The 22,877-nt window shown below is 39.0% G+C and overlaps 1 protein-coding gene across 4 annotated transcripts in view; it reads left to right on the top strand.

The window, feature by feature from the left end:
• The first annotated feature begins 465 nt into the window (after positions 1-465).
• The window catches only part of nrxn2a (neurexin 2a), a 462,873-nt gene continuing 440,461 nt past the window's right edge, over positions 466-22,877 (top strand). For all 4 annotated transcript variants that reach the window (XM_053688023.1, XM_053688021.1, XM_047161856.2 and 1 more), the window contains exon 1: positions 466-784. The gene's annotated coding sequence lies outside the window, so the exon portion shown is untranslated. The remainder of the gene's footprint in view (positions 785-22,877) is intronic.

The raw sequence follows: 22,877 nt of genomic DNA, 5'->3' as shown, positions 1-22,877 counted from the left end.
ACTTTATAATTTAGCCAGCTCTGCCCTACGGCTACACCTCTTAGTCGGGTTACTGTCACATGTTCTCCCTGTGTTTGTGTAGGTTTGAAATGGTCTGAAAGTGTGTGCATGGTGCCCCATGAATGACTGGTGTCCCATCCAAAATGTTTTCCCACCTTGCACTCCATGTTCCTGCCATAGGTTCTGGATTCACCAGACAAGTGGCTACTGAAGAGGACATGAATGACTGAACTTGTGTAGCATTAATAGCCTTAATACAGAAACCCTTCTACCAGCACTATCCAGCTAGCAAATATCGTAATAATCTATTAGCTTTGTCCATTTTAGACTATGTTTTTGGCATCTGGCAGCAGATTAGACTAAACAAAGTAACATTTTCAGCATTAGAAGCGTTAAGTCCGGTTAGCTTAACTGTACACTCGATCTATTTGATAAAGTACGCTAGGTTAGACAGCGCGTGCCGCAGTGGTCCTGGTTAGCTCGGCGGGCTCGCGCTGCGCGCTGATTGGACAGCTGCTCGGCTGACCGCGCCCTCATTCCCGCTCCCACACCGCGCTGCGGATTAAGGGCGCGAGAGCGGCGCGCGGGAACGACAACCAGACTCGGCTCCGACTCTTCACACTCGGAGGAGGCAGGCAGGTGGAGCAGCTTTATCTCAGAGACAACCCTGAAAGGAAAAGGAAAAGGGGAGGGGAAAAGCGTCTGTGGACTCTATACGGCGTGGATATTAAACAAAGAACGTCCTCAGCTGGTTCTTGAGGTGACACCGCTGCACGACGAGCAGGTAACTGACCAAGCTTTTGTCATAGTATGTTTTGAGAGACGCTGGAACTGAGAGACATGGCGTTGAGGCGAAAACACAAGCTGTCTCCGGGCAAACGGGAACAGTTTAGAGCTCAGACTTTTATTCCCTATATGTCCGTGTGCCAGCGGTGAAACAGTGTAATAATAATAATAATAATAATAATAATAATAATAATAATAATAATAACGTATCTTGTACACGAGTCTTTCCTCTGTCATGTGTTTGAGGTAGTGTTTACAGTGTAGCCGAATGAATCACTCTGAAACAAGTTGATTTGATGTAAACGCTATGCCGAGGCATGTGGCAGGATTTTCCTCCATAGCCTCCGAGCTCGCACGCATCCTTCTGAGTTCTATATACACCTGATATACAACTCACCTGACTGAATCATTGTGTCAAATGATGTGTCGATATGAGTCTGTATTTTGGGAGGGGTTTGGCATTGACGTGGTTGTCGCCCCCCCACCCCCAGTCTTTTTTTTTTCATCCGCCCCCACTATTCTCTTATCGTTTGCAAGGTAAACTATCAGATGTTAGAAGAGGAAGTCAGTCTCTCTCTCTCTCTCTCTCTCTCTCTCTTTCTCTTTCTCTGTCTTTCTCCTTCCAGCATCTGTCATCTGCTGAGTGCTTTCCATGCACTGAACCCGTAATTAACTGCATAACCAACTGCTGCGTGGTGGCCAGTTGGGAGGAAGTGCTAGAAAGACACTTTCATGGGTTTCTTCTCAAGCCGCTTGCTTCCCTTTCCCCTCCCCAGTCCTAAATACTAATACATTTTCCTTCCTTGAGAGTCGGATTTTGTTTTTGTTTTTTTTGCATAAATAAATCATTCACTTGCATTCACTGCTTGTGAATCTCCTGCACCCCATCTTCATAGCTGTATCCTAACATCAGCCTCATCCACCTGATACCCGAAAGCAGCGCTTCACAAGACTGCTTAGTCTGGACCGTTTATTTCCCCCACTGGACAAAATCTTCTATTATTACTCATTCCACCAGTAGGTAGGTTCATAAAATGCACAGCACATGATGCAAATATGTTTTCATTCTCGGTATAATGAAGACTGAAATGATGGCAGTAATGGAAATCGCTCCTTTTGAATGTGTCAGTGTTTTTTTGGGTTTTTTTTTGCTAGCGATTCCTCACACTGTACACCCACAATCCATGAAAGTTTCATGAGCTTTTTAAATGGCGGTATAGAAAAGAAAAATCAAATGCTCTTCTGATGTGACCAGTATCAATTTTTTATTTAGACATGCTACACTGTGGACGATGAAATATCACATGCGGCTTGACCTGTTTGGCAGCAGGGTTGAGAAGTGTGTGTTCACACAGTTAATGCGCATACCTACTGGGGATGATAGTTCTCCGTGGATATAATGTCGGAGACTAGTAAAAATGGGTGTCATAATTTACAGAACTGTACCTATATATCTACAACAGAGCTGTGTCTATGTACTATATATCCTTGCCATAATACAGTATGTATGTATTTATGCATGCCATATTTAAAGCTGGTTTACATAGATCAAGTTTAAATCATTCTATTTAACCATAGGGTTGGTTTTTAATAGAGAGAACATGTGATTTAAAATAAGGAGAAGTATACACAAACTAGAAACCTACTGCCAAGCAGAAGATTCATATTGACTGTCTTGTATAAATGCATGGTGGCTTAGTGGTTCCTTGCCAAGGTTTACCTTGCAGCTTCAAGGTTGGGGGTTCGACTCCCAACATCACCCTCTGTGCGTGGAGTTTTCCTCTTCCCGTTCTGCTTCGGGGATTTCCTCTAGGTTTCCTCCCACAATCCATGCGGTGTAGGCTGATTGGTATTTCCAAATTGTCCATAGTGTGTGATTGGGTGTGTGAGTGTGTGTGCTCTGTGATGGGTTGACACCCCCTCAAGGGTGTCCCTCACCTTGTGCCTAGAGGCCCCTGAAATAGGCTACAGTCTCCCCGTGACCCTGTGTAGGATAAGTGGTACAAAAAATGGATAGATAGATGAGTTTAAATGTAACTTAGTTTATTAGCCCCTACACTCGACTATAGACATCAATATAATCAATACCTCATATATCAGGAGCATATACTGTGGTCATATACTCGGTAAAAAAAAAAAAAGTGATTAATTGGTTCAAAAACAAATCTGTGACTTTTTTTTTTTTTTTTTTACACAAAAACTAAATTATTAGAATTACTTAAATTGTTTTAAACTTAAGTTGTACATTTATAAAAGTATGTTTAATCTATCAGTTATTTCTTTTGATAAATTCATTTGCTGGATTATTTTTTAAAATATAAGCCTACTAAATGCAAAAATATTTGCATAATTTCAATCAGCTAATGATAACTGCAATAATGTATTACTGATATTTGTTTTATCAGTTAATCTGTCATAGTATGAGAATATTGTTCTCAACCAAATGAGACACACAGCCTAACACAAGGCGACGGTATCTTGTAAGTTTTTGCAACGAAACCAACCTCTATCCTGCATTTCAAACCCTGATTTGTGCAATTCTGATCAGACAAATTCAAAGTAAAGGGAAAATAGATATGCGCTGGGTGTCTTGCCAACTGAAACACGACAATGCTTAATTCATTTTGCTTGCAGTGTTTGTGTGAGGTGAATCATTTTTGGTTTGTGGGATTGACTCCAAAGTTTTAAAGTTGACGCTTCTAGGTTTCAATGCCTGGAATCAGTGAATCGACTCTTTTTGGGTGCTGTTGATAAGTAACTCTTCTTAAAAGAAAATAATAATAATAATAATAATAATAATAATAATAATAATAATAATAATGTACAGTGAGGGGGAAAAAAGTATTTGATCCCCTGCTGATTTTGTACGTTTGCCCACTGAAAGAAATGATCAGTCTATAATTTTAATGGTAGATTTATTTGAACAGTGAGAGACAGAATAACAAAAAAAAAAAAATCCAGAAAAATGCATGTCAAAAATGTTATAAATTGATTTGCATTTTAATGAGGGAAATAAGTATTTGACCCCTCTGCAAACATGACTTAGTACTTGGTGGCAAAACCCTTGTTGGCAATCACAGAGGTCAGACGTTTCTTGTAGTTGGCCACCAGGTTTGCACACATCTCAGGAGGGATTTTGTCCCACTCCTCTTTGCAGATCTTCTCCAAGTCATTAAGGTTTCGAGGCTGACGTTTGGCAACTTGAACCTTCAGCTCTCTCCACAGATTTTCTATGGGATTAAGGTCTGGAGACTGGCTAGGCCACTCCAGGACCTTAATGTGCTTCTTCTTGAGCCACTCCTTTGTTGCCTTGGCCGTGTGTTTTGGGTCATTGTCATGCTGGAATACCCATCCACGACCCATTTTCAATGCCCTGGCTGAGGGAAGGAGATTCTCACCCAAGATTTGAAGGTACATGGCCCCGTCCATCGTCCCTTTGATGCGGTGAAGTTGTCCTGTCCCCTTAGCAGAAAAACACCCCCAAAGCATAATGTTTTCACCTCCATGTTTGACGGTGGGGATGGTGTTCCAGGGGTCATAGACAGCATTCCTCCTCCTCCAAACACGGCGAGTTGAGTTGATGCCAAAGAGCTCCATTTTGGTCTCATCTGACCTCAACACTTTCACCCAGTTGTCCTCTGAATCATTCAGATGTTCATTGGCAAACTTCAGACGGGCATGTATATGTGCTTTCTTGAGCAGGGGGACCTTGCACGCGCTGCAGGATTTCAGTCCTTCACGGCGTAGTGTGTTACCAATTGTTTTCTTGGTGACTATGGTCCCAGCTGCCTTGAGATCATTGACAAGATCCTCCCGTGTAGTTCTGGGCTGATTCCTCACTGTTCTCATGATCATTGCAACTCCACGAGGTGAGATCTTGCATGGAGCCCCAGGCCGAGGGAGAGTGACGGTTCTTTTGTGTTTCTTCCATTTGCGAATAATCGCACCAACTGTTGTCACCTTCTCACCAAGCTGCTTGGCAATGGTCTTGTAGCCCATTCCAGACTTGTGTAGGTCTACAATCTTGTCCCTGACATCCTTGGAGAGCTCTTTGGTCTTGGCCATGGTGGAGAGTTTGGAATCTGATTGATTGATTGCTTCTGTGGACAGGTGTCTTTTATACAGGTAACAAGTTGAGATTAGGAGCACTCCCTTTAAGAGTGTCCTCCTAATCTCTGCTCGTTACCTGTATAAAAGACACCTGGGAGCCAGAAATCTTTCTGATTGAGAGGGGGTCAAATACTTATTTCCCTCATTAAAATGCAAATCAATTTATAAAATTTTTGACATGCGTTTTTCTGGATTTTCTTGTTGTTATTCTGTCTCTCACTGTTCAAATAAATCTACCATTAAAATTATAGACTGATCATTTCTTTGTCAGTGGGCAAACGTACAAAATCAGCAGGGGATCAAATACTTTTTTCCCCTCACTGTAGATTTGATTGTTTCAATCAAGTGGATTTTACTTGAACTTACATGCTTAAGTTTACTAAAAAAAAATCAAAATTAGCAAATTTTTAAAAGTAAATTTTACATTTTTTTTGTCAGTGCTTTTTATTATTTATTTATTTATTTATTTATTTATTTATTTATTTATTTATTTTATTTTATTTTTTCTCCACTTTTTCTCCTCAATTGGGTCACCTGCCTTATCAAATCTATCAGCCAGTTCTCCCCTAGCATAAAATAGCTACTAACCAGGGAACATGAAGTCTAATATGTGGTTCTTCTGCGTCATGTGAAGCCAGCCAACTGCATCTTTTCAAGCTGATGCCCATGCTGCATCACAGTAACGTACTCAGACCGAAGTGCTATCTGCCCTCTTCCCCATACCTGAGCTCACAGACAGCTGTGATTGGCTGGTGTCACTGTGATTGACAGGTCAGAGAGGGTGTGCTGTCCTGCACATCCAAAGAACACAGCCAATTTTGCTCCTGTGGCTCCTGTCCATGGATACAACTTTAGTATATGGTGGCTGTGGCTCAGATGGTAGAGCGGGGTGTCCACTAATCGTAGGGTTGGCAGTTCGATTCCCAGCCCACATGACTCCACGTACCGGGGTGTCCTTGGGCAAGACACTGAGCCCCAAGTTGCTCCCGATGGTAAGTTAGCGCCTTGCATGGCAGTTCTTCTAACCTTGGTGTGTGAATGGGTGAATGAGACACAATGTAAAGCGCTTTGGATAAAAGCGCTATATAAGTGCAGACCATTTAGTATTTACTCTCTGATGCATGTTTTCGGAACAGAAGTAGTGCAATGAGTAAATGCACCCTGTGCCGTGCGCAGACCAATAAATCGATAAAGAGATTTGTTGACAAAGATTTTTATAATCGATTATTATGGATTTTATCGATTAGTTGTTGCAACTCTAATTAGAATACAGCAGAATAGATACAGAACAGAATCATGTACAATAGAGTAAAGTAGAATTAAATACTATAGAAGAAAATATATCAAATAGAGTAGTATAGAACAGAAAATATTAGAGTATAGAATAGTATACAATTGTATAGTATACAATAGAATATATAAAAAAATTAAATACTATAGAATAGAATAGTATATGCATAGAATCCTCAATTCAAACTCGTGATTTCCCAGTGACAGAGCGAACACTTTTTCTTCTTTAAGTCTTTAAATTCAGTGCGTCAGACTGTTATGAACCAGCAATGAATCAGGCTTGAGCTTTCACAGGAATCTGCTGACTTGCATCACCATCTACACTGAATAATGAACATAAACATAGTGTACCATACTGGCACCATTTTAAGGAGGTGCTTCATCTCACCGTATTGGTGTCAGTCCAGTATAGTGACCCATTTTCAGCGCTGATTTTAGGTTTCATTAATGAGACCATGTTCCAGACGAGTGGACACACTTAAGGCTGTGATGAAATGATTTTATTTAGGTAAATTAGAAGCAGCAAGGGCATTATACAATATTTATTTCCATTTTGAACCTGCATAGCAAAGCTGTACATTTTCATCTGTTATAATCCATATTCATATTCATGCTTCTTTATGCATTATTGTTGAGGCTTGGCTAACAATACAATAGAGCTGCAGTCTGAAAAACTACATGTTGGGTTTGCTATGAACTCCTTAACTCTTTTTACCAGAGGCCAAAAAATTGAATTTCCGTCTGTGTTGGGGGTGCCTGTGTTCAGCATGTGAATTTATTTGTTCTGTCACAGTAGTGGTTAATAGCTCATATGAAATTAGACACTCAGGGCTTCAAGAATTTGTAGTATTTCATAAGTATTTCTTTATTTTACCTAACATATTGGGTTTTAATATTATGATTTTATTGTGGCAGTTTTATACAGTCTTAAAAAAGCTTTAGTTGTGCTGTCCGTTTTTATCTCTGTATCGATGGTATTGTGGAGAGATGTGTATTGTATTGTGGCTCATACCCCTCCTCTTTCCCATTGCCCTTGTTCACCAGCAGCTAAACACAGAGTCATGATACTCTACAAACAGAAACCCAACAGTGTCCTGACTAATCTTATAACAGACTTGTAGCAATAAGTATTGCTGTATACTGTATATAGTGATATAGTAGTACAAAATGTGATTATCAGTCTGGAATGTTGCATGGGATGTAATCAGCTAGTAAAACAATATACAAATGTAAAATCTCTCAATTCTGTCTGCTTGGAATAAAATGTGATATACCTCAATGTATATGTCCAATTTGGTGGAATTTCAGTTCAAATAGAAGTATATTAGAATAGATTAAAAATCCAATACTTCTGAGGTAGTTCTGGCATTTAGATGTGGTTTGGGTATAATAAATGAGACACTGTCCATAAAACAGTGATTTGTAAGGTATGCCGCAGACCAGTCCCCACTTCAGAATCAAACATGACAAAGCTCTTCTATCATCTACAGAAAAATTACCAAAGTGATTACAGTGCAAGCCAAAAAATATGAGCTATAAAAGCCAAGATCTAAAAGCAAACAAGTTCAAAGCACTCTACAGGAATCGATAGCAAAGGACTTTTGATATGATAAGACATTGCGACAATGGAAAGAAATAATGAGTGCCATAACAACTTTCATCTTTAAAGACATGGCCCCGATTATACACGGTGGAGAAAACTGGCTTTACAGAATTAATCAGAATCCACCATCCAAGGTACAGTATGTAATTCCAAGTCAGAAACATTTCAGTAAAGTTGAGTTGCCCTGCTTATATAGAGAATGTCAGCCCAAAGTTGAGGATGAGCTTTGTAGTGTGCCATAGTATGCTATTCAATGTCACTTCCAAATAAAAGGAGAAAAGAACAAGTGCCCTTCACTGGTGTTTAGTTCACATAATGATCAAAAAGCAGTTATTAAAGCATAGTTATTTTATATATATATATATATATATATATATATATATATATATATATATATATATATATATATATATATATATATATATATATTTTTTTTTAATCAATTTAAGAGAATTTGAGTAAATGTAATATCATATGAATTTATCCATGTTGTGATATCGGATTTTGTCCATATTGCCCAGCCCTATAGTATAGTATAGAATATATTAGAATAAAATTGGTTAGAATAGAGTAGGGCTGCACAATTAATCAAATATCGATCGCGATTACGATTTTGACTGCCCACGATTAAATGTACATGATCGACTGCGATATTAACGTTTAAAAGTTCGTCCTCCGCTAATAGAAAACTCCGCTGCAGATCAAATCAAGCACTTCCTACACTACAGCCAATCACCATAGAGCGGCGCAGGGATGACGTAATTTTGTAGTGCCAAAACCCCGAAGTGCAGTTAGCATTTTAGCCCTCGAGCTGCCAGCTTCGCTTCGAGCTCCAGCGTTTTGTGCGAGGGGAAATTACAGAGGTTGTCGGGGGCATTAAACGTCATCACGCCGAACGGGAAAAAACTTTGCAGAACAACTCAAGACTCTACAGTGTGACCATTTCACTCGCATTTGTGACTGAAAAGTATTTTGTGCGACTGTGAATAAATATTTATTCGCACCGGTTCGAGTGACCTGTTCGGAGTTGTAGAATACAATCGGAATAAAAACTACAGGAAGTCCAAAATGCATCTACACCGAGCAACAATTACTTTCACACTACTTTTCATCTCCTCAGTCAACCGAACAAGTGTGTAAATACTGCAAAGAAGCCATTATGATGACAAGTAGCTGTACATCATCTGCTTCAACTTCCCGATCTCACAACCGCCATCTTTTATTGATCCCACAAAATGACCGGAACTTGCACCTGCTCGTGTAGAAACAGCGGCTTCACGCGGAGTAAATGAATAATAATGCTAATGCTACAAGGTGGTTTTAATTCAAACCCTTTATTAAAAAATTCCTCACCAATCATAATCAAGAGTAGCAACTGTTTGGTCTGTAAACATACAGTACACTGCCTCTCTCCATTCACTAAGTCTAATTCACTCCATTTAAACTCATGGTTGCCAGATATCACTAGAAAAGTCAACATCAGTTTCCATGTTTTGAAATTAACCCCCCAAAACATATTATCAGCAGACATGGCGACACTGTACTGGGGAAACCAATCTAAAACTTATAAACAAACAAAAATAAAACTACTAAAATGTAAAGACAGAAAATGTGCTTAGTTATAAATAAATCATTTAATATAAAAATAGACATAGTAATAAAGTGAGAATTAAAAAATGTTTAATTTCTATGTATTGCATATAATATCAATTTGATATTAAGCTTAGTTCACTATTTCCTTAGAAAGCTATTAGGCTTTTTCCTAATATGGATCATTTTTGTTAGTCTACTTTTAATTAGGACTCTTTATAGTTTAAGATATTTTAAAAATAAATATTTTATGCTTGTTTATTTATCAATTAATCAACAGTATTTCTCATTGCTATTATTTTAACTCAGTTAACAGTGACCATAAGCAGAGAGCTTACATGTAACTATTTTTGATAGACTTCCTGATTAAAGTTTAAACAAAAAAGATTGGTATCTGGATCGGTTTCAGTCATAAAAATCCTGATCGGAGCATCAGTAATGGACACCATTAAACTAAAGCACTTTGCATCTGACGTGTAAATGAACTCACCCAATCACATCCTATATGAGATTATTCAGATATATACACAATATACACAGAGCGGTTCAAGAACTGACTCCAGCCCAGAACCATGACAGTGGAAAATGTCTAATATTGTAGCTTTAAATATATTTAAGAGAAGCAGACTTAACATTGAGGTTTATTGTATTTATTTACAAGGTGGAACAGGTTAAAGGTTGTTTTTTGCATATAGTCTGTAAAATTAACTGAGAATTTTAAATTTAGTTTATCAGAAAGTAAATTAATTTGTCATGGCTCACACTATGTTCCTAAATTCATGCCTACTTGTGTTATATTGTGGCATGAGAAAACTTAATAAATGTGTGTATATGTATATATATATATATATATATATATATATATATATATATATATATATATATATATATATATATATATATATATATATATATATAATATGTGTGTGTGTGTATGTGTGTGTGTATATATATATATATATATATATATATATATATATATATATATATATATATATATATATATATATATATATATATATATATATATATATGTATATGTATATATGTATGTATGTATGTATGTATGTATGTATGTATGTGTATATGAATGAGAGAGAGGGCGGGCGAGAGAGATAGATATAATTGATTATATAAGTTTATATTATATATAAGTATTTATGCATTATTTTAATGTGTGCACAAAAAACACTGATAATTAAACTACAGTCCTAAATTAATAATAAAATCTCACTTTCACTGCACCTCGTGGTTTCTGTTACACACTGCCTTTAGACATATTTTGCCTTTAAACATTACTTGTTTACTTTGATCATACTGTTTTAAGTAGACATTACAAATCTTACGTTAGCTCCCACTGTTTATCACCATGTCGACACTGTGAGTGAGAAGCAACACGGCCTCGTTACTAATAGATCACTTTTGTTATAATAAAACAACAGAATTTACACCGTAAGCACACAAATACAGCGTATAATAACAATAAACTGGAATTAATCTAAATCTTTTAAGCAACTCGCAGCAGTTTCCACAAGCCCTTGAACAGTGAATATAAACATGTTTGTGCTCGTGCATCACTGTTGTGCTACACAAGCTCCGCTTTGTAAAGTTTACAGATTACAGTCTTCTTCACGGTGTTTAATATAAAATGATCCCCTGCCTTACGTCTCCGTCTGATGGTGACAGAGGTCATGTTTGATATAAAAGGTATTGTTGACATAAACAGTAAACTGAAGGAATTCATTGTCCCTGACTCTGGGTATCTGCTAAAGCTAGCGGCGTCGCATTATGTACATTTGACGTCATGCGCCATCGACTGGGAAAGGGCTTATACTTCCGCTTAGTAAAAAAACCCGCTAGTGTTCAATTTGAGAGGCTATTACCCTTCTAAAATTCATACACTAGATGGTAGAGTACATAGTGAATAGTGTAAGTGTATAGTGCATCATTTGGGACACATGTTTAGTATTTACTCTCTGATGCGTGTTTACGGAACAGAAGTAAGGCAGTGAGTAAATGTGCCGCGCGCAGACAAACTAATCGATAATGAGATTTGTTGACAACAATTTTCATAATCGATTATTATCGATTAGTTGCTGCAGCTCTAATTATAATACAGCATAATAGATAACAGAACAATGTACAATAGAATAAAGTAGAATAAAATACTATAGAAGAGAATATATTAAATAGAATAGTATAGAACAGAATATATTAGAGTATAGAATAGTATACAACTGTATAGTGTACAACAGAATACATTTAAATTAAATACTATAGAATAGCATATGTATATGCTTATTGTGACATTAATGTACATAAATGTCACAATATGCATGTTAAGTGAGGAATAAAACTGTGCAGTTACAGGAACATAATCAGCAGCCAGGTGGTGTGATGTCATTAACAGCACGTCCTAAAGTGTTTTTATTTTTCTTACACCACAGTGATTTGTCAATGATTAAATTTTTTTATTTACTAACTGACATGCCATAATATTTTTTGATCCATTTACAGTTTCATTTAATGTTGTGAAAGACATAAGAAGGTTTTTCCCTTTGACAAAGCATTGCCACTGGAGACTCCTTCCAGAAAATCCTCTCAACCTCACCATATCAATCATATCAATTGCCCATTTAAAAAAATCTGTTCACATGAGCATCATCATGTAATGTTAATTTTTTTACTACAGAAAAAATAATGTATTAGAAGAAATATTCAGGCAGCACTACTGCCTGAGCTGCTGCTGTAGAAAATGAATCAACACCTTCTGACCAATCAGATGGTTCAGTGCTGTGGCCTACATGAACGTATTATTATAATAGTAGTTTTTCTGCATTTCTTTATTTTTTTTAAATGAAAGTTAGTTAAAGGGCACCAGGGAAAAGATTAAGTAAATAATCAGTTTCACAATCACAAGCAATTGAAATAACAATGATCATAATAAAGACAGGGGAAAAAGAAAAATTGATAGTGTTTAGATACTCTCATGTAATGGGTTTAAAAATGGATGCAAATGCAGTTAAGAGCTTTATTGAGGAGAGCGAGGCAGACAAAGCCAAATCAAAAAGCAAAATACGTGGTCATAACCCGCAGATGGTCGGGAGAACGCCAAACAGGATGAACTAGGCTAAGACTCGATAAATTGATAAATGAGGACGAGAACAGGATCAAAACCATGAAACAAAAACGAGGATTTCACTTAGGGGTGTACTCACTTTTGTTGCCAGCGGTTTAGACATTAATAGCTGTGTGTTGAGTTATTTTGAGGGGACAGCAAATTTACACTGTCACACAAGCTGCACACTCACTACTTTACATTGTAGCGAAGTGTCATTTCTTCAGTGTTGTCACATGAAAAGATATAAAAAATTTACAAAAATGTGAGGGGTGTACTCACTTTTGTGAGGTACTGTATGTGTAGAGTACAAATGTCTTCAAGTATCCTAATATATTTTTGCCATATTGTTGCTAACGTTACTTTGACTAGCAAGAGCAGCTTGTGTGTAGGGGACTATTCACCTACAGTTCTGCTTGTGCTTGGCAACTGCGCGTTTTTCTTTTGTTTTTCTGCGTTTAAAAGTATTGATATGTGTGTGTGTGTGTGTGTGTGTGTGTGTGTGTGTGTGTGTGTGTGTGTGTGTGTGTGTGTGTGTGTGTGTGTGTGTGTGTGTGTGTGTGTGTGTGTATGTGTGTGTATGTGTGTATGTGTGTATGTGTGTATGTGTGTATGTGTGTATGTGTATGTGTGTGTATGTGTGTGTAATTAATGAAGTTAGTGTTGTAGTGTACCGCCTACAGCAGCTGGTGTATTTACTCTTCTTTAAGGGTTCTTTGGATAGTTAAGTGTTATCTTCCAAGAAGAACACTTTTGTAGGGTTCGACATAGAACCTTTAAGAGGTCTCCAAAGTGTCTCACCTGCATGCTTCTCAGCCATGCTCAGACTTTCCATCTGGTGATTTTAATAATTTCTTCTCACTATGCCAACAAGCATGAGATTTATTAGAGTGTTGTAATATTTAACATAGTTGTGTTTATGAGTTAGAAAAATATGCAGGTTAGAACATTAGGCTAATGCAAAAAAAATAAAATAAAAATTATAACCTCTGTTTGCTGTATGTTCACTGCATCTGTTAGAGAAAAAATGTTTTGAATGAAATTATAGCTTAAAAACATGTTATTTTAAAAGCACACGTGTTATCAAATGGTATTTTGCACAAAGTCAATGAGACTGTTTTTATGAAACTTTCATTGTCATGCATAGCGTAGCCTAAGGTCTGTCCTAATAACTTGAAGCTAGAAGCAGGTCCTAGTTCAGTGAAAAGGGGATTAAAAGTTATCAATAATCTGTTCTGAGTGTCAGGATTGAACCCAAATCTCATCACCCCAAGCCGATAAGGAATCTCACCGACCATCTCAGGCCTTCCACACGCAGAGCGAGCGAGGGATGGGAGCGGTGCATTTTTGACGGACAGATAGCGAGCTTTTTTCTCCTCCTCTGCATACCGAGAGCGTGTGAGCAGAGAGAGTGTCTGGCGTGTGAAGGACTGTGTGAACGAGGGCATCTTTGTTCTTTGCCCTTCAGTCCTGTCCTTTGCTGGAGCCATTCTAAAGGGAAAAGAGCAACGATGAGGGATGTTCCCGCCATGTTTCAATTGCACTGTTTAAGGATGAGAGATGACCCACTTATGGAAAATTGATGCGTTATCAAATTTACTGCATAATTAATAACCATTCTATTTCTTAATCTCCTTCATGCTATTGTTTTTTTTTAACTGGCAATTTTGTGCTCATGAGTAACTTTGCAGAATACTGATTGACCGTATTCATTTGAATGGCAAATGAATAGAAGAAATCAATGCACATAATAATGAGAGTGAACATAATGACATGCATATAATATTTCACTTTCACAGATTGTCCCTATTGCTATTATTATATATAGAACATGACCTGTTATTAGTCAAGTTACTCCTATACTTCAGTTAATAATATTACGTGCAGAGGTAGCAGCAGAAAGAGGAGGATAACAATAATGCGCACACACACACACACACACACACACACACACACACACACACACACGTACACACACACCTCTGATTCATTGCTGCTAGACTGGTTCATGTGGAAGAGTACCTATTTTTCAGCACCATCTACATGGACAGCTCCTTACACGTGTCGCTGCATGACTCTCTTTTCAGCACCACCCACAAGGACAGCTCCTCATGTTCATTCTCGCCCATAAGGACAGCTACACATATTCTGCACCACCCATAGGACAGATACTTTTATTTAACTCTCTCTCTCTCTCTCTCTCTCTCTCTCTCTCTCTCTCTCTCTCTCTCTCTCTCTCTCTCTATATATATATATATATATATATATATATATATATATATATATATATGTGTGTGTATATGTATATGTATGTGTGTGTATATACACATATACATATGTGTGTGTGTGTGTGTGTGTGTATGTAATATCTATATGGAGAGCATGTCCAGTTGCCTACTTGTTTCACTTTTTCAACACCAGTTATAAGGAGAGCCACCCATTTCGTGATCTCTTCATGGGTCTTGACTCATTGTCTCTCTTTTTAAACAACATTATGGGCAGTTTTTACATGTCTAGCTTTTTTAACACTACCCATATAGACAGCTCCTAAGATTCAGCATTAACTACCTACCTACCTGCCTACCTACCGTGTTTTACAGTATTCATCTTTCTTCTTCATCCACAAGGTGAGCCTCTTAATGTTCAGCACCAGCCCTACGGACAGCTCCTCATGTTCAGTACCATCTATAAACACCCATGTGGTGATCTCTTCATGGGTCTTGACTCAATGTCTCTCTTTTTAAACAACAACATAATGGACAACTTTTTACATTTCTCAAATGTTTGTTTTACACTACCCATACAGACAGCCTCTAAGGTTCAGCATTATCTACCTACCTTCTTTTACAGTATTCCTTTCTCTTCTTCTCTTCTTCACCCAAGAAGACCCTCTTCATGCTCAGCACTATCGATAAGAACAACTGCTTGTGTTTAACACCACAAATAAAGACAGCTCCTATGGTTCAGTATTGTCTCTCTTTTTCAGCACCACCCATTAAGACAGCATTTGTTTATTTTCGTCACCACCTTTAAAGAAAACTCCTTATGTTCATCACTACTCACAAAGTTAGCTCTTTGTGTTGAGCACCACTAATAAGGAAAGCCCCTTACATTCAACATTATCCATAAGGACAGCCCTAACCTTATGTATTGCCTATGTAGAGGCATTCTGTGTCTCTCTTTGAGCACCACCCATAGAGACAGCTTTATTTTCATGACCATCTATAAGGAAAAGCCCTTATGTTTAGCACCACCCATAAGCACAGTGCTTCATGTTTAGCACCAGCCATTAGAAGTATGAGTTCAGTAGTACCTAGGTGGAAATAAGCTTTCCATATATGCATGCCCGTGTATTTTTATTTATTTATTTATTTATTTATTTAAACCATCACCCATAAGAACGGTTCCCCTTTTTCAGCATAAAATCGACAGTAATCGATAATTAAAATAATGGGCAACGAATTTCATTATGGATTAGTTGGGTGTTTGATGTCACGGTGGATAACCCCGTCAGTGATGTCACTTCACGATGGTGAAAAACGCATTTCTATGAATAAAACCCATCTGAAAAACAACAGAGGTCACAAAGTGAGCTGCTGCGGGAAAAGTACACGATCCAGATCGTCCAAAACATGAGAATGTTTATATTAAGCGCTTCAAGCAAACTTGTGAGTGTAAGAACGTGGCTTGTCGTGTCAGATGCTGTGACAGATGCATGTGCTGTTTAACGTGTTCCTGACATGTTTTCTTCAGTGCAGAAATGACATGTTTACCTTTATATCCTTATCTGTAAATGTTAGACATTCACACCAGTATTTCCATTTTACATAAAGTCTCGTCCTGACAGCGAGCGAGTCTCCGTTACACTTCACTGAATGAGCGAGTCCACGCATACGCGTCAATCAAACAGCGTGCAATAGAAATGAAGTGCAATAACTCTGACTAAAATATTCATTTTGATCAAATATGGTGTTTGATGCTATATGTAGTGATATTTAGAAACAAAAGTAATCGTGTTTTTATGAGAGCAGTAAGTGTAACGGGGTTAGAACATGTAATTGTATATAAATGTAAGAAGTGTCGTACATTTACGGAATAAAGGAACATGTTACTGTGTTCACGTGAGTGAATGTGTGTTACTGCAGAACATTCAACCTCTCACCAGTTAACACTGTGCTTTTTAAAAAAAAAAATTTTGTTTAGCATTTTAATATAGTGATTTATCTTCTGCTTTAAATCTTGTGGACAATCAGTTGGTTTTTTTTGTTTTCAATATATAATGTTAATATAAAAAAAATCCTTTGCACAATGCAAACATTTGTACAGTGTTTGACGGACAGCATTGGGCGGAATGTGAAATAGCATGTTTTTTTTTTTTTTTTTTTTTTTTTTTTTTTTTTCGAAAATTGGCCTTTTAACCCAACTAACTGATTAATTGAAGAAATAATCAACAGATTAATTGATTATCAAAATAAATGTTAGTTGCAGCCCTACTTTTCATGTTTAGTACCACCTGTCTCTCTTTTTCAGAACCACCCAGAAAGACAGCTACCTTTTTGGCACCACCCAAATGGAAAGCTCCACCCTTAAATTCATCACTTCCAGTATAGACAGCTCTTACAGCTCAGTATTACCTACACAGAAAGCTCTTTACATGTCCAATGTAAAGTGCCTGTTTCTTTTTTTCAGCACCACTTATAAAAACAGCTCCTTATTTTTAGCTACACCTGTATGTAAAGCCCTTCATGTTCAGCACTGCCCATATGGTGAGATTGCACTTGACTGCATGCTTGTCTCTCCTTTTCAGCATGAGCATTACAGGCAGCTTCTTTCTCAAATATTTCTCAAACATGCCCATCTCTAAGCCGACTCTGACAGCTACCAAGGCACAAAATTACCTTGGAGAGTACCGCACCTTTTAAGCGTCTCACTCAAATGCCTCCCTCTCTTTGCATTCAGCACTATAAGAAAAAAATCTCACGTTCAGTGTTACCTGTATATTGAGCTGTTTATGCGTTTTGACTGCCTGTTTCTCTTTTTTCATCTCTCAAACATTCATTTCTGAGTCTCTCTCTTCTCCCATCTGTCTCTCTGTCTCTCTGTCTCTTTCTCTCTCTCTCTCTCTCTTTCCCCTTGCAGCTCCATTGCATCTCACTGATAGTGGAAGAGTATGCATACATTCTGGAATTCTCACACACCCTCCTCTTTTTCTCTGCAGAAGGCTGCCCGTACTTATCGTATCTCTCGAGCTTCACTCGTCCAGTTCCCCTTTTTTATTTTTTGTATTTTTATGCAGCAGTTGTGATAAGGTAGAGGGGCCGCCATAGCACCGAGAGGGGTGGGGGTGGAGTGTCATGTGACCAACACCAGAATAAGTGTGAGCTGACGGTGGTAATTACTGATGTCTGTAAAAGCCACTCCGGGGGTCTGAGCTCAGAACTCAAGCCTGGCTGTGGTCACAGGCAATGTGCTCACCATTTCAGCCCACAATACCCACACACAGTCTGTTGTCCCTGAACATCAAGGTCGCTCTCATTCACACTCTCTCTCTCTCTCTCTCTCTCTCTCTCTCTCTCTCTCTCTCTCTCTCGCTCCCTCTGTCCCTCTCTTTTTCTCTCGCTCCCTCTGTCCCTCTCTCTCTCTCTCTCTCTCTCTCGTGCTCTCTCACACTCTCGCGCTCTCTCTCTTGCCCGCTCTCGCTCCCTCTGTCCCTCTCTCTCTCTCGTGCTCTCACACTCTCTCGTGCTCCCTCACTCTCTTGCTCCCTCTCTCTCTCTCTCTCGTGCTCTCTCTCTTGCCCTCTCTCTCTCTCTCTCACGCTCTCTCACTCTCTCTCCCCTGCTCTCTCTCTCTTGCTCTCGCGCTCTCTCTCTCTCTCTCTCTGTCTCTCTCCACACACACACACACACACACACACGTGTACACGCAAATAGTGTGTCTCTTGCAGGGTATCTTGTTAATCTGGCCTGACGCATGACTCAGCCTAAAGAAAAAAAAGCAATTCATTGCTTCTCCATATCATGATTGGGAAAAAGGTCATTGTTGAGGTTGTCAGCATCTTTTTCACCTCTGGGCAACTTTTTTTCTTTCCATTTCTATAATAAAGCCAGTGATGTTTACTCAGATTTATACTTAATGTGCCTGAGGTTGAAGACGAGCTTTGAAACCCAGTGCACGTCCAGGGTAGATGGCATGAGCATGACGATTAAGGCTACTGAAGTGCTTATCATTAGTGAAGGTCCAGGTCAAACTCACAAATTACCCAAGCAGCGTGTTATTCAGTGGCTTACATCGTGTTGTCCAAGTTACATCGCTCTGTCTATAAGATTCTGCCCACTACACTTATGCTGCAGTATGACCATGGCCTGCGTTATGACGAATCCCTGGTTTATTTCGGGCAATTCCTGAGGGGACGTAGGAGGAAGTAGGTAATTAAAGGAGCTGACTACTCCTTCAGAATGTTTGTGGGTAAAACGGGTAAGCAGCAACAGATAATGTAGATAATTATCTGGCATTACCGAGCACATCAGGATGCCAGATGCTAAGAGAGAGAGAAGAGAGAGAGAGAGAGAGAGAGAGAGAGAGAGAGAGAGAGAGTGAGTGAGTGGGGGGGGGGGGGGGGGGAGGGAGGGAGGAGAGAGAGAGAGAGAGAGAGAGAGAGAGAGGAGGTAAACTCGACTGTCTTTTCCTATGTCGGATCTGCTTGCTAAGCCTACAGCTTGGGCCATGTGACCTGATCCCAGCTCAGCAGATGGACTTAACCAGGCCAGCATTGCATATCGCATGTCCCTTTATCGCAGAGTAGCCACAATCCATAAGCTAACCAGGATGCACGGACGTATTGAAGGGAGCCATGCCAAATATTGAACAGTTGTCCTGAAATCGATTATATAAAGAATCGTAGCCTAAAATGTAAAACAGAGCACTTGTCTCTATATTGTATTCCTGAGGGAGACTGGGATAAGTCTGTGTGTATGTATGTGTGTGTAAGTGTGTATGTGTAAGCTCATGGAGGTACCTCCAATAAAGCGGAGATGTTATTCCTGCCAGCTTCAGAAGTACATAACTGTACACTGTGGCAGCTAGAGTCACTGACCTCTCCACACCACGCAGGGGACACGGATTAGAAAAGTGTAGAGAGAGAGAGAGAGAGAGAGGAAAGTTGAGGAATAATGTGTGTGTGTGTGTGTGTGTGTGTGTGTGTGTGTGTGTGTGTGTGTGTGTGTGTGTGTGTGAGAGAGAGAGAGCGAGAGAAAGAGAGAGAGGCACTCACTATATGGTGGGGTTGTAGGGGACACTGTGGCCTCGACTATGGCAGAACAATAGAGGCAGCGTGATTAAGCATCGCTCACTCCAGTGCCTCCTCAGGCCGTCAGTCTTGGTGTGCAGCACCTAACAGGAGATTTATGTCAGACTGACGAGCGCTGAGCTGACGGCCGCTTGTATATCCAGTGATTTTTAGCAGCTGTCTAGCTGTCCATCGTCTCCGAGCTGGGACGCTGCATCACCTGCCACCGCCAAATGGTCACACTTGGCTACACCATCGTCTACCTCCAAGCAAGTCCACATGTTGACGATGCTGGTCCGGTAGTCCCTGCACAACAGTTTCCCTCCACATCTATACAGTTTATGCTTGCTTGAATGAGCTGCACGGCATGGCCACCCAGTGCTGCTGTTTTCCTGCCCATCTGTGCCCATTCATTTTTAGCTCCGTCTATTCATTTAATAAGCTTTATTACATCAGCTTGATGCCACGCTGTAAACTGCCTGCCACTGGCTGCGCATCCATCTTCGTTCTACATTGTTAATTCGACACCGATGTATGTGGAATGACCTCCCTCTGCTAGAATGATTGCTAGCGATTTGTCAGTCCACATGCTCCCAGACGCAGTCATGTGACTCGCTGAGATCCAATTATCAGCTTGCCCGCTTATCTCCAAACTGCTGCTGCAGAGTCATTTAGACACCTGACGGTGAACTGCCTAATGACACGTTGCTTTCTACATCCTGTTTACAAGTCTAAAATATTTTTATTTGTATTACTTTGTACCCCCGAACATTCCCTGCCATTAATTAGTCAACTTAAGTAAGAACATTAGATTTAGCATCTCAGCTAAACAAATTCTCAGCAGGGAAGAGCTTTGGACTACACTGTATGCTTAGAGCCCTTCCAGATTCAGTGTACATAAATCATTCTCTTCTTTCGAGTGCACTCTGGGAAGAGTATTTAATCGTGGGCCACACTTTGAAGGCAGCGTGGAGGCTCTCCTGTGCCATCTGCACAGCTCTGCCCTAGGCCGTCTTAGCAAGCCGCACCGTCAGTGCCATCTTGTATGCGCCAAAGTAGGGTTCAGGTGCAGAGAGGGGTTATTGTTGCCTGGCAGTCTTTGTGTCTCTTTGGATGGAGGCGCACTGCAGTGGCTCAGAGAGCGGCTCTGCCTGCTAAGTGATATCTGATCTCCCCTAGGCTAGCAAGTGCCGCTCATCTGAGCGATAATGTGCCACTTATAGATCAGATTAGCTCCACCTGAACGTTTCCAGCTGCCTGCTAATGCCCATGACCCACAACAAGATTAAAAAGATTAAGATATATTTTAGCTCGACTCGTCTTCCGAAGCGGAGACACTCAGCCTGTAATAAGTTGCTTTGGCGTTAAGGCTCCAAACAGCTTTGTTCTTAGTGTTGCACCTTGAGGCACCTCTGCGTTCTTAATCTTATATTCACTCCACACCCTGCTGTGCTGTCGAGGTTGAGATGGATGGCATGCGTGACATTCAATAGCTGCATAAATGCAGTCTGTCAGACTCTACCAGGCTGTTTAGGGGGGGATGGAAAATATCTTTCCACAGAATGATGTTGCTGGTTTCTGTTCTGATAGATCGAGCAAGCCGATATGAAGCTAGGTGGAGTGGGCGGAGACGGCTGCTGTTGTAGGGTGTTGCAGCAAAGAAGCATTGGTGATTCCACTGCACATTTCAGATGAACTTTTAAGGGTCTGTATTAATTTTTACAAGGTTTGTTTTTTTGTTACTGTATACAGTGGCTCTTTCATTTAGTTACAGAGTTACTTTAAGATCACCCAAAATATTGTTGTATCTCATAATGTGTGTTTCCATTTTACCTTATTTATTGGCACGTATATTGTATCCTATACGAACTTAAATAGACAATGTTGTCTGAATTCATAGCATTACAACAAAACATCTCATCCACACTTGCCAAACAGATAAACTTTATCCAGATAAAGTCATGAATTTCTTCACTCACAAAACATGAACAGGGGTGTAAAGTAACAAGATGAAGCAATGTGGGGTTTTTTTTTCCAGTGCGACTTCACTATGCAAGAATTCAGTAAGTAGTTCCACTGCTGTTCAACACAGCACATGCATGTGTAGTTAATAAACATTTATTTAATTATAATGAGCTTATTTACAGCTAATAGCTTATTTAAAGCTAATAAGTTAGGTTTACGTACAGTCCCGACTTCAGTTCTGCAAGCATTACTGACCCTGTTACCAGGTGATTAATCAAAAAACTGTCTAAATGCTAAAAGCAACTAGCAGCTACAGCAGGCTTGTAACCAGCTTCCTGTTTGTTTGTTTGTTTGTTTGTTTGTTTGTTTGTTTGTTTGTTTGTTTGCTGTAGTAAAGGAATATGTAGACAACATGTGTTACCTATGTCTGGCCCTGGGTTATTATAGTTTTAAAATTATTGGTAGTTTTTATTTTGTTTTGTATTTTGGTTTTCAGTTTCATTTCAGTTAGTTTTAATCGTGCTTAAATAGTTTTGATTGCGTTTTTATTTTTTTGAAAATCATTACGTTTAGTTTGTAGGAGGGCTGCAAGTAATGATTACTTTGATAATTGATAAATCTGTCGATTATTTCTTTGATTAATTGATTAGTTTGTTTAAAAGGGCCATTTTTATTTTCTGTATATTTTCGAAAAAAACTTTTTCACATTCTGCCTGATGTTGTCCTTCAAACACTGAGCAAATTGAAGGCTATGAAAAAGGTATTAAATGTACCTATGTGGGCTATGCTATACATGGTGCAAAGGATTTAAAAAATATTAACTTTATATTAAAAAAAAAACAACAACAACGAAACAACTGATTGTCCACAAGATTTAAAGCAGAAGATAAATCACTATATTAAAATGCTAAACAAAATTTTTTTTAAAAAAAAGCACAGTGTTAACTGGTGAGAGGTTGAATGTTCTGCAGTAACACACATTCACTCACGTGAACACAGTAACATGTTCCTTTATTCCGTAAATGTACGACACTTCTTACATTTATATACAATTACATGTTCTAACCCCGTTACACTTACTGCTCTCATAAAAACACGATTACTTTTGTTTCTAAATATCACTACAT

This window comes from Ictalurus punctatus, chromosome 18, assembly GCF_001660625.3.
Source record: "Ictalurus punctatus breed USDA103 chromosome 18, Coco_2.0, whole genome shotgun sequence".
NCBI lineage: Eukaryota > Metazoa > Chordata > Actinopteri > Siluriformes > Ictaluridae > Ictalurus > Ictalurus punctatus.
The sequence above is the reverse complement of the archived record's forward strand: the minus strand, read 5'-3'. Positions and strand labels throughout refer to the sequence as shown.